We start from the raw sequence: 14,089 nt of genomic DNA on the forward strand, positions 1-14,089 counted from the left end.
TATATAGTGCGATGGTTTTGGTATCCGCCCCCGTCGGCCCTCGTCCTGTCTATGATTCGGATGTGGTATATATTATCTTTATAACTATTGGTTCATTTATTGTTTATGAAAATTATGCCGACCAACATGACATAGATTTTATTTATCTAGGAGGTATGTGAACCGGAAATTCCAACCGACCCTATTGTCGAGAGATTAAATTTAGTTGAAGAAGAAAACAATTTATTGAAGAAAAAAATAAAAAAAATTGAGGAGGAGAAGATGATATTGGAGTTGCATGTTGCGGATGTCGTTGATGATCACAAGATCAAGATGGATGCAATGCGCTTGAAGATTAGAAAGATTAGAAAATATGCCATTCATACCGAGGCTTGGTATAATTATGCCGTTGGATCAATTGTTACCTTGGTTGCGATTATGATCGCATTTGTTTTCGCATTGAAATGTTTTACATAGTTTCACTGTATGGTTTGAGCTATATGTTGTTAGATGAGAACTATGTATGTACTTTGGTTTTAATGTAATGATGAACTTCTATTAATTTGGTCACTTAATTATCTATTCATGATGTTCTGTAATGGTTTTTGACACACTTAATTATATATAATGCACGTAGATGAACCGGCAATGGATGTACGGTGACAGACACACCTCCGAGTACATTAAGGGCGTGCATGATTTTCTCGAAGTGGCTGAGGCAAACAAGCAGAATGGTTTTATGTGTTGTCCATGCCCTAAATGTGGGAATACGAAGTCTTACTCTGATCGGAAAATCCTTCACACCCACCTGCTTTACAAGGGTTTCATGTCACACTATAATGTTTGGACGAGGGACGGAGAAATAGGGGTTATGATGGAAGACGGCGAAGAAGAAGAGAACGATGACAACTATGTGCCCCCTGAATACAGTGATGCTGCAACGGGGAAAGCTGCTGAAGATCAAGAGGAACCAGACGATGTGCCCAATGATGCTACAACGGGAGAAGCTGCTGAAGATCAAGAGGAACCAGACGATGTGCCCGATGATGATGATCTCCGCCGGGTCATTGTTGATGCAAGGATGCAATGCGAAAGAGAAAAGGAGAAGCTGAAGTTCGATCGCATGTTAGAGGATCACAAAAAAGGGTTGTACCCCAATTGCGAAGATGGCAACACAAAGCTCGGTACCGTACTGGAATTGCTGCAGTGGAAGGCAGAGAATGCTGTGCCTGACAAAGGATTTGAGAATCTATTGAAAATATTGAAGAAGAAGATTCCAAAGGATAACGAATTGCCCGACAGTACATACGCAACAAAGAAGGTCGTATGCCCTCTAGGATTGGAGGTGCAGAAGATACATGCATGCCCTAATGACTGCATCCTCTACCGCGATGCGCACAAGGATCTGAACGCATGCCCGGTATGCGGTGCATTGCGGTATAAGATCAGACGAGATGACCCTGGTGATGTTGACGGCGAGCCCCCCAGGAAGAGAGTTCCTGCGAAGGTGATGTGGTATGCTCCTATAATACCACGGTTGAAACGTCTGTTCAGAAACGAAGAGCATGCCAAGTTGATGCGATGGCACAGTGAGGACCGTAAGAAAGACGGGAAGTTGAGACCACCCGCTGACGGGTCGCAATGGAGAAGAATCGAGAGAAAGTACTGGGCTGAGTTTGCAGGTGACCCAAGGAACGCATGGTTTTGTTTAAGCGCGGATGGCATTAATCCTTTCGGGGAGCAGAGAAGCAAGCACAACACCTGGCCCGTGACTCTATGTATGTATAACCTTCCTCCTTGGATGTGCATGAAGCGGAAGTTCATTATGATGTCAGTTCTCATCCAAGGCCCTAAGCAACCCGGCAACGACATTGTTGTGTACCTAAGGCCATTAGTTGAAGAACTTTTACAGCTGTGGAATGAAAACGGTGTACGTACGTGGGATGAGCACAAACAGGAGGAATTTAACCTGCACGCATTGCTGTTTGTAACCATCAACGATTGACCTGCTCTCAGTACCTTTCAGGACAGACAAACAAGGGATACCACGCATGCACGCACTGTTTAGATGACACTGAAAGTATATACCTGGACAAATGCAGGAAGAATGTGTACCTGGGCCATTGTCAATTTCTTCCGACTAACCATCAATGTTGAAAGAAAGGCAAGCATTTCAAAGGCGAGGCAGATCACCGGAAGAAGCCCGCCATGCGTACCGGTGATCATGTACTTGCTATGGTCAATGATTTACACGTAATCTTTGAAAAGGGTCCCGGCGGACTAGCTGTTCCGAATGATGCTGAGGGACACGTACCCATGTGGAAGAACAAATCTATATTTTGGGACCTACCCTACTGGAAAGACCTAAAGGTCCGCTCTTCAATCGACGTGATGCACGTGACGAAGAACCTTTGCGTGAACCTGCTAGGCTTCTTGGGCGTGTATGGGAAGACAAAAGATACACCTGAGGCACGGGAGGACCTGCAATGTTTGCACGAAAAAGACGGCATGCCTCCGAAGCAGTATGAAGGTCCTGCCAGCTACGCTCTTATGAAAGAAGAGAAAGAAATCTTCTTTGAATGCCTGCTCAGTATGAAGGTCCTGACTGGCTTCTCGCCGAATATAAAGGGAATAATAAATATGCCAGAGAAAAAATTCCAGAACCTAAAGTCTCATGACTGCCACGTGATTATTACGCAACTGCTTCCGGTTGCATTGAGGGGGCTTCTACCGGAAAACGTCCGATTAGCCATTGTGAAGCTATGTGCATTCCTCAATGCAATCTCTCAGAAGGTGATCGATCCAGAAATCATACCAAGGCTAAGGAGTGATGTGGCGCAATGTCTTCTCAGTTTCGAGCTGGTGTTCCCACCATCCTTCTTCAATATCATGACGCACGTCCTAGTTCATCTAGTCGACGAGATTGTCATTCTGGGGCCCGTATTTCTACACAATATGTTCCCCTTTGAGAGGTTCATGGGAGTGCTAAAGAAATATGTCTGTAACCGCGCTAGGCTAGAAGGAAGCATCTCCATGGGCCATCAAATAGAGGATGTCATTGGGTTTTGTGTTGACTTCATTTCTGGCCTTAAGAAGATAGGTCTCCCTAAATCGCGGTATGAGGGGAGACTGACTGGAAAAGGCACGCTAGGAGCGGACTCAATAATATGCAGGGACGGGCATTCTTAGTCTCAAGCACACTACACAGTTCTACAGAACTCTACCTTGATGACCCCGTACGTCGATGAACACAAGAACAGTCTGCGCTCCAAACACCCGGAGCAGTGTGACGACTGGATTACATGTGAACACATCAGGACTTTCAGCAGTTGGTTGGAAACACGTCTCAGAGGTGACATCACTGTTTGTGATGAGCTGTACTCGTTGTCCAAGGACCATCTTCGACTGTATTGACTTACAAAGGATACGAGATAAATGGGAATACATTTTACATGATCGCCCAAGATCAAAAGAGCACCAACCAAAACCGCGGTGTCCGCTTTGATGCAACAACCGAGAGGGGAAGGAACACATATTATGGTTACATAATGGACATATGGGAACTTGACTACGGGCATGATTTTAAGGTCCATTTGTTTAAGTGCAAATGGGTCAATCTGTCAGAAGGCGGGGTACAGGTAGACCCACAGTACGGAATGACAACAGTGGATCTGAACAATCTTGGGTAGACTGACGAACCGTTCGTCCTAACCAATGATGTGGCACAGATTATCTATGTGAAGGACATGTCTACCAAACCGAGAAAAAGAAAAGATAAAGAAGCGAATACATCATACGATGAGCCAAAGCGCCACATAGTTCTTTCAGGAAAAAGGGACATCGTTGGAGTGGAGAGCAAGACAGACATGTCTGAAGATTATGAAAAGTTTCATGAAATTCCTCCCTTCAAAGTCAAGGCTGACCCAAGCATCCTGATAAACTATCCATGGTTACAACGCAATAAGCAAATGACACAAGTGAAGAAAAAGTGAAGACTTTCTCCCCTAACTATTATGATGATACCATGCCAACTTTGTAACAGACGAGTATGATACCATTGTCCGTTTTGTACACGAAGTGCATCCAGTTTTTGCCGTAACCCTCTCAACTTTCTTGCACATGCTATGTGGATGAAATGATGATAGCATGCCAACTTTCGACCTTTTCAGAGTTTATTTGAAATGATTTTCAATTTCAGGGTCTTATAGCTCAAAATAATCAATAAATGTATGAAAAATAACAAATGAAGTCAGAAAGGGCAGAAAGAACCGATACTAAAGGAATCAACTAAAAAGATTTTATAAACCTCTAGTATTATTGAAACTAAAATTTTATAGAATTTATGCAACTAAAATTATCAAAGTATTTTCTGTTCAAAAACATTAAAAGCAAAAGAATTTTCATAAAATAAATACAAAAAGCAAAAAATAAAATAGAATAAATAAGTATAAACAAAATAAACTTTTATAAATAAGTAGAAACAAAATAAAATAAAATCAAATAAATAAGTAGAAACAAAATAAAATAAATAAACTAAACTTTTATAAAATAAATAATTAGAAACAAAATAAAATAAAATAAAATAAACTATAATAAAACAAAATAAATAAACCTTAATAAAATAAATAAAATAGCAACAATAAGTATTTTGTTGTAAGTAGAAAAAAAATTAAAAAATAAAGCAACAAAGAAAACAAAAAAACTGAAAAAAAATAAAAAATGCCACCTCCTGGGCCAACCACGGCCTCTGAATGCGACTAGAAACCCAGCTAGTTGGGCCAGGATTCAGGCCCGCAAAAGGCCCAGCAGGCCCACAGGCAAAGTAGTGTCAGATTAGGCCCATAGGCCTGCAGTTCAGAGGAGTTCGAGAGAGAGGAGGCAGCAGTGCTTATAAACAGGTAGTCGATGCTCTCAACTAGCCGAGGTGGGGACTAAACACTCCCAACCAACCACGCCGCCTGTGCAAGGCCCATTGGTCCCGGTTGATGGTACGAACCAGGACCAATGCCACCCTTTGGTCCCGGTTCGTGGCAACAACCGGGACCAATGCCCCCCCCCTTTAGTCCCGGTTGGTGACACCAACCGGGACCAAAAGGTGTCTTTGGTCCCGGTTGCTGGTACGAACTGGGACCAAAGGCCTGGGTATATAAGTAGCACTTAGAAAAATTTGACGAACTCATCGCCAGTTGCCCCCCGGCCCGCCCAACGACGCCGAGCTCATCGACGCCGCCAGGCTGCCCAGATCGACGTCGTCCGCTGCCCCAATGCCGCCCGCCGCCCAGACGCCGTCCGCCGCCCCGACGCCGTCCGCGCGCCCCCGTCGTCCGCCCCTGCCCCGCCCCGTCGCCGCCAGGCTGCCCCGAAGCCGCCCGCCGCCCCCGCCGACGCCGTCATCTCGCCCACGCCCGTCGTCCCGTCGCCGTCGCCCGCGCCCGTCGTCGCCGTCGCTGCGGGGAAGCACCACGCCGGCTCCCGACCCGTTCATCCCCGAGGCCGTTCGTCCGCCGTCACCAATTCCGGCCGGCGACCTCGACCCCTCCCCGCGCTGTGAGCCCCTGCCTCCTCCCCTTTCCTTCTCATTGCCGTCCCCGCACGCCATCCGTAAGCGCGCGCCACCACCAACCATCGTTGCCGTCGCCGTATACTGCTCTGTATATGCTCACTGTATGTATGTATCTATGTATGTATGTTCACTGTATAATGCTCTGTATATGCTTATAATGCTCGTTTTTGCATTTTTTGTTACCAAGAAAAAGGTCTATTTTTTGGTGATATGTATGTTCATATGCTCATAATATTTAAGAAAATGTTCATATGCTCATTTAAGAAAATGTTCATATGTAACATTTAAGAAAAAAAGTAAATGTATGTATGTTCATATGCAAAGAATTATTTTTGGATGAAATGAGATGAGATGAGATGTGTTTTGTGTTGGAGAAGAAAAGAGGAAGAAGGAAAAAGGAAGAAGAAGGAAAAGAGGGTTGAGGGGGGGGTTCGATATACCCCCTCCCCGATAACATTTTTTCCATGTATATATGCAAAAGTTACATTTTTAGAAAAGTTTTATATATCTAGCTAGGAAAGGAAGAAGAAGAAAAAGAATGAGAGGAAAAAGGGAAATAAGAAGAGGAAGAACGGAGAAGAAGAGGAGAGGAAGAAGAGGAGAAATAAATAAAAAGAAGAAAAAAGAAGAAAAAGAAGAGGAGAAGAAGAAAGGAATAGAGGAGAAGAAGAGAAAATAGGATATCATCCTATTTTCTCTTCTTCTCCTCTATTCCTTTCTTCTTCTCCTCTTTTTTTTCTTCTTTTTTTTCTTCAATCTTCTCCTCTATTAATATATTCTTCTCCTCTATTAATATCTTCTTCTCCTCTATTAATATCTTCTTCTCCTCTTTTTATTTCTTCTTCGTCTTCTTATTTTTTATCGGATATGTCGTTGTCGATATACCCCGTGTCCCGATAATTTCAACACGAGGGGGGTGGGGGTTCGACCTACCCCCTTCCCGGTAACATTATTTTCCCATGTATGTATGTCGTCGTTGTTGATATAACCCCCTCCCGGATAACTTCTACCGTGATAACTTATACCACGGGCACTATTGGGGAACGTAGCATAAATCAAAATTTTCCTACGTGTCACCAAGATCTATCTATGGAGTCAATCTAGCAATGGGAGGAGTGGATCTACATACCCTTGTAGATCGCGCGCCGGAAGCGTTCAGAGAACGGGGTTGATGGAAGTCGTTACCTCGTCGTGATCCAAATCACCGATGATCCCTAGCGGCCGAACGGACGGCACCTCCGCGTTCAACACACGTACCGGAGCAGCGACCGTCTCCTCCTTCTTGATCCAGCCAGGGGAAGGAGAGGTTGATGGAAGAATCCAACAACACGGCGGCCGTGCTGGAGGAAGTAGCGGGATTCCAACAGGGCTTCGCCAAGCGCTGCGGAGGAGGGAGGATGTGTCATGGAGCGGGAGAGGAGAAGTACTTGGGAGAAGGGGAGGGCTGCACCAAAGGCAAAAGGTGTGTCTTGAGAGGCCCTCCTTCCCCACTATATATAGGGAGCCCTAGGGGGGGCACCGGCCCTAGGAGATCCAATCTCCTAGGGGGCGGCGGCCAAGGGAGGTTTCCCTCCCCCCCAAGGCACCTAGGGGTGCCTTCCCCTTGTGGGACTCTTCTTTCCTTGAAACCCTAGGCGCATGGGCCTCTTGGGGCTGGTGCCCTTGGCCCATGTAGGCCAAGGCGCACCCCCTACAGCCCATGTGGCCCCCGGGGGCAGGTGGCCCCACCCGGTGGACCCCCGGGACCCTTCCGGTGGTCCCAGTACAATACCGATGACCCCGAAACTTGTCCCGATGGCTGAAACAGGATTTCCTATATATAAATATTTACCTCCGGACCATTCCGGAACTCCTCGTGACGTCCGGGATCTCATCCGGGACTCTGAACAACATTTGGTAACCACATACAAACTTCCTTTATAACCCTAGCGTCATCGAACCTTAAGTGTGTAGACCCTACGGGTTCGGGAGACATGCAGACATGACCGAGACGTTCTCCGGTCAATAACCAACAGCAGGATCTGGATACCCATGTTGGTTCCCACATGTTCTACGATGATCTCATCAGATGAACCACGATGTCAAGGACTTAATCAATCCCGTATACAATTCCCTTTGTCTATCGGTATGTTACTTGCCCGAGATTCGATCGTCGGTATCCCAATACCTCGTTCAATCTCGTTACCGGCAAGTCTCTTTTACTCGTTCCATAACACATCATCCCGTGATCAACTCCTTGATCACATTGTGCACATGATGATGATGTCCTACCGAGTGGGCCCAGAGATACCTCTCCGTTTACACGGAGTGACAAATCCCAGTCTCGATTCGTGCCAACCCAACAGACACTTTCGGAGATACCTGTAGTGCACCTTTATAGTCACCCAGTTACGTTGTGACGTTTGGCACACCCAAAGCACTCCTACGGTATCCGGGAGTTACACAATCTCATGGTCTAAGGAAATGATACTTGACATTAGAAAAGCTTTAGCATACGAACTACACGATCTTTGAGCTAAGCTTAGGATTGGGTCTTTGTCCATCACATCATTCTCCTAATGATGTGATCCCGTTATCAATGACATCCAATGTCCATGGTCAGGAAACCGTAACCATCTATTGATCAACGAGCTAGTCAACTAGAGGCTTACTAGGGACATGGTGTTGTCTATGTATCCACACATGTATCTGAGTTTCCTATCAATAAAATTCTAGCATGGATAATAAACGATTATCATGAACAAGGAAATATAATAATAACTAATTTATTATTGCCTCTAGGGCATATTTCCAACAGTCTGCCACTTGCACTAGAGTCAATAATCCAGTTCACATCGCCATGTGATTAACACTCACAGGTCACATTGCCATGTGACCAACATCCAAAGAGTTTACTAGAGTCAATAATCAGTTCACATCACTATGTGATTAACACTCAATGAGTTCTGGGTTTGATCACGTTGCTTGTGAGAGAGGTTTTAGTCAACGGGTCTGCAACATTCAGATCCGTATGTACTTCGCAAATCTCTATGGCATCTCCTAGATGCAGCTACCACGTTCTATTTGGAGCTATTCCAAATAACTGTTCTACTATACGAATCCAGTTTACTACTCAGAATAATCTGGATTAGTGTTAAAGTTTGCATCGGCGTAACCCTTTACGACGAACTCTTTTACCACCTCCATAATTGAGAAAATTCCTTAGTCCACTAGTTACTAAGGATAACTTTGACCGCTGTCCTGTGATCCATTCTTAGATCACTCTTGTACCCCTTGACTGACTCATGGCAAGGCACATTTCAGGTGTGGTACACAGCATAGCATACTGTAGAGCCTATGTCTTAAGCATAGGGGACGACCTTCATCCTTTCTCTCTCTTCTGACGTGGTCGAGCTTTAAGTCTTAACTTCATACCTTACAACTCAGGCAAGAACTCCTTCTTTGACTGATCCATCTTGAACACCTTCAAGATCATGTCAAGGTATGTGGTCATTTGAAAGTACCATTAAGCGTTTTGATCTATCCTTATAGATCTTGATGCTCAGTGTTCAAGTAGCTTAATCCAGGCTTTCCATTAAAGAAAACTTTCCAAATAACCCTATATGCTTTCCAGAAATTCTACGTCATTTCTGATCCACAATATGTCAACAACATATACTTATCAGAAATTCTATAGTGCTCCCACTCACTTCTTTGGAAATACAAGTTTCTCATAAACTTTGTATAAACCCAAAATCTTTGATCATCATCAAAGCATACATTCCAACTCCGAGATGCTTACTCCAGTCCCTAGAAGGATTGCTGGAGCTTTGCATACTTATTAGCATCTTTCAGGACTGACAAAACCTTCCGGTTTGTATCACATACAACCTTTCCTCAAAAAAAAAACGTCGAGGAAACAATGTTTTGACATCCTATCTGCAAGATTTCATAAATAATGCAGTAATCGCTAATATAATTCCAACAGACTCTTAGCATCGCTACGAGTGAGAAAGTCTCATCGTAGTCAACTCCTTGAACTTGTCGGAAAACATCTTAACGACAAGTCGAGCTTTTTTAATGGTGACATTTACCATCATTGTCCGTCTTCCTTTTAAAATCCATCTGTACTCAACAGCCTCACGACCATCGAGCTGTTCTGTCAAAGTCTACACTTTGTTTCCATACATGGATCCTCTCTCGGATTTTATGGCCTCGAGCCATTTATCGGAATCCGGGCCCACCATCGCTTCTCCATAGCTCGTAGGTTCATTGTTGTCTAGCAACATGACTTCCAAGATAGGGTTACGTACCACTCTGAAGTAGTACGCATCCTTGTCATCCTACGAGGTTTGGGAGTGACTTGATCCGAAGTTTCATGATCACTATCATAAGCTTCCACTTCAATTGGTGTAGGTGCCACAGGAACAACTTCCTGTGCCCTGCCACACACTAGTTGAAGAGACGGTTCAATAACTTCATCAAGTCTCCACCATCCTCCCACTCAATTCTTTCGAGAGAAACTTTTTTTTTTCTCGAGAAAGGACCCGATTCTAGAAACAATCCCTTATTGCTTTCGGATCTGAGACAGGAGGTATACCCAACTGTTTTGGGTGTCCTATGAAGATGCATTTATCCGCTTTGGGTTCGAGCTTATCAGCCTGAAACTTTTCCACATAAGCGTCGCAGCCCCAAACTTTTAAGAAATGACAGCTTAGGTTTCTCTAAACCATAGTTCATACGATGTCATCTCATCGGAATTACGTGGTGCCCTATTTAAAGTGAATGTGGTTGTCTTTAATGCCTAACCCATAAACTATCGTGGTAATTCGATAAGAGACATCATGGTATGCATCATATCCAATAGGGTGCAGTTATGATGTTCGGACACACCATCACACTATGGTGTTCCAGGCTGTATTAGTTGTGAAATAATTTTCACAATGTCTCAATTCTGTGCCAAACTCGTAATTCAGATATTCATCTCTATGATCATATCATAGATCTTTTATCCTCTTGTCACGACAATCTTTCAACTTCACCCTGAAATTACTTGAACCTTTCAATAATTTAGACTCGTGATTCATCAAGTAAATATACTCAACATCTACTCAAATCATCTGTGAAGTAAGAACATAACGATATCCACTACATGCCTCAGCACTCACTGGACTGCACACATCAAAATGTATTACTTCCAACAAGTTGCTTTCTAGTTCCATTTTACTGAAAACGAGGCTTTCAGTCATCTTGCCCATGTGGTATGATTTGCATGTCTCAAGTGATTCAAAATCAAGTGAGTCCAAACGGTCCATTTGCATGGAGTTTCTTCATGCATATACACCAATAGACATGGTTCGCATGCCTCAAACTTTTCAAAAATGAGTGAGTCCAAAGATCCATCAACATGGAGCTTCTTCATGCGTTTTATACCAATATGACTCAAGTGGCAGTGCCACAAGTAGGTGGTACTATCATTACTATCTTATATCTTTTGGCATGAACATGTGTATCACTACGATCGAGATTCAATGAACCATTCATTTTAGGTGCAAGACCATTGAAGGTATTATTCAAATAAACAGAGTAACCGTTATTCTCCTTAAATGAATAACCGTATCGCGATAGACATAATCCAATCATGTCTATGCTCAACGCAAACACCAATCTCGATGGTAGAGGGAGCGTGCGATGCTTGATCATATCAACATTGGAAACACTTCCAACACATATCGTCAGCTCACCTTTAGCTAGTCTCCGTTTATTCCGCAGCCTTTTATTTCGAGTTTACTAACATTTAGCAACCGAACCGGTATCTAATACCATGGTGCTACTAGGAGTACTAGTAAAGTACACATTAACACAGTGTATATCCAATATACTTCTATCGACTTTGCCAGCCTTCTCATCTACCAAGTATCTAGGGTAAATCTGCTCCAGTGGCTGTTCCTCTTATTACAGAAGCACTTAGTCTCGGGTTTGGGTTCAACCTTGGGTTTCTTCACTAGAGCAGCAGCTGATTTGCCGTTTCATGAAGCATCCCTTTTTGCCCTTGCCCTTCTTGAAACTAGTGGTTTCACCAACCATCAACAATTGATGCTCCTTCTTGATCTCTACTTTTGTGGTGTCAAACATCACGAATATCTCAAGGATCATCATATATGTCCCTGATATATTATAGTTCATCACGAAGCTCAAGCAGCTTGGTGGTAATGACTTCGGAGAACCATCACTATTTCATCTGGAAGATCAACTCCCACTCGATTCAAGCGATTGTTGTACTCAGACAATCTGAGCACAAGTTCAACAATTGAGCTTTTCTCCCTTAGTTTGCAGGCTAAGAAAATCGTCGGAGGTCTTATACCTCTTGATGTGGGCACGAGCCTGAAATCCCAATTTCAGCCCTCGAAACATCTCATATGTTTCGCGACGTTTTAAAACGTCTTCGGTGCCTCAACTCTAAACCGTTTAACTGAACTATCACGTAGTTATCAAAATGTGTATGTCAGATGTTCGCAACATCCATAAACAACGTTCGAGGTTCAGCACACTGAGCGGTGCATTAAGGACATAAGCCTTCTATGAAGCAATGAGGACAATCCTCAGTTTACGGACCTAGTCCGCATAATTGCTACTATCAACTTTCAACTAAATTTTCTCTAGGAACATATCTAAACAGTAGAACTGAAGCGCGAGCTACGACATAATTTGCGAAAACCTTTTGACTATGTTCAGGATAATTAAGTTCATCTTATGAACTCCCACTCAGATAGACATCCCTCTAGTCATCTAAGTGATTACATGATCCGAGTCAACTAAGCCGTGTCCGATCATCACGTGAGACGGACTAGTCATCATCGGTGAACATCTTCATGTTGATCGTATCTACCATATGACTCATGCTCGACCTTTCGGTCTCTTGTGTTCCGAGGCCATGTCTGTACATGCTAGGCTCGTCAAGTCAACCCAAGTGTTTTGCATGTGTTCCGAGGCCATGTCTGTACATGCTAGGCTCGTCAACACCCGTTGTATTCGAACGTAAGAATCTATCACACCCGATCATCACGTGGTGCTTCGAAACGACGAACTTTCGCAACGGTGCACAGTTAGGGGGAACACTTTCTTGAAATTTTAATGAGGGGTCATCTTATTTACTACCGTCGTTCTAAGCAAATAAGATGTATAAACATGATAAACATCACATGCAATCAAATAGTGACATGATATGGCCAATATCATATTGCTCCTTTTGATCTTCATCTTCGGGGCTCCATGATCATCATCGTCACCGGCATGACACCATGATCTCCATCATCGTGTCTCCATGAAGTTGCCTCGCCAACTATTACTTCTACTACTACAGCTAATGGTTAGCAATAAAGTAAAGTAATTACATGACATTTATGTTGACACGCAGGTCATAAATAAATTAAGACAACTCCTATGTCTCCTGCCGGTTGTCATACTCATCGACATGCAAGTCGTGATTCCTATTACAAGAACATGATCAATCTCATACATCACATATATCATTCATCACATCCATTTGGCCATATCACATCACATAGCAAACCCTGCAAAAACAAGTTAGACGTCCTCTAATTGTTGTTTGCATGTTTTACGTGGCTGCTATGGGTTTCTAGCAAGAACGTTTCTTACCTACGCAAGAACCACAACGTGATATGCCAATTGCTATTTACCCTTCATAAGGACCCTTTTCATCGAATCCGATCCGACTAAAGTGGGAGAGACAGACACCCGGTAGCCACCTTATGCAACTAGTGCATGTCAGTCGGTGGAACCAGTCTCACGTAAGAGTACGTGTAAGGTTGGTCCGGGCCGCTTGATCCCACGATGCCGCCGAATCAAGATAAGACTAGTAACGGCAAGCATATTGAACAAAATCAACGCCCACAACTACTTTGTGTTCTACTCGTGCATAGAAACTACGCATAGACCTAGCTCATGATGCCACTGTTGGGGAACGTAGCATAAATTCAAAATTTTCCTACGTGTCACCAAGATCTATCTATGGAGTCATCTAGCAACGAGGGAGGAGTGGATCTACATACCCTTGTAGATCGCGCGCGGAAGCGTTCAAGAGAACGGGGTTGATGGAGTCGTACTCGTCGTGATCCAAATCACCGATGATCCTAGCGCCGAACGGACGGCACCTCCGCGTTCAACACACGTACGGAGCAGCGATGTCTCCTCCTTCTTGATCCAGCAAGGGGGAAGGAGAGGTTGATGGAGATCCAACAGCACGGCGGCGTGGTGGAGGAAGTAGCGGGATTCCAACAGGGCTTCTCCAAGCACTGCGGGAGGAGGGAGATGTGTCATGGGAGGGAGAGGGAGGCGCCAGGGCTTAGGTATGGTTGTCCTCCCTTCCCCCCACTATATATAGGGCCAAGGGAGAGGGGGATGGCGCAGCCTTGCCCCTTCCTCCAAGGAAGGGTGCGGCCAAGGGGGGGAGGAGTCCATCCTCCCCAAGGCACCTCGGAGGTGCCTTCCCCCTTTAGGACTCTCCCCTCCTCTTGTCCCTTTGGCGCATGGGCCTCTAGGGGCTGG

The sequence above is a fragment of the Triticum urartu genome, chromosome 5 (assembly GCF_003073215.2).
Source record: "Triticum urartu cultivar G1812 chromosome 5, Tu2.1, whole genome shotgun sequence".
In the NCBI taxonomy this organism is placed as follows: domain Eukaryota; kingdom Viridiplantae; phylum Streptophyta; class Magnoliopsida; order Poales; family Poaceae; genus Triticum; species Triticum urartu.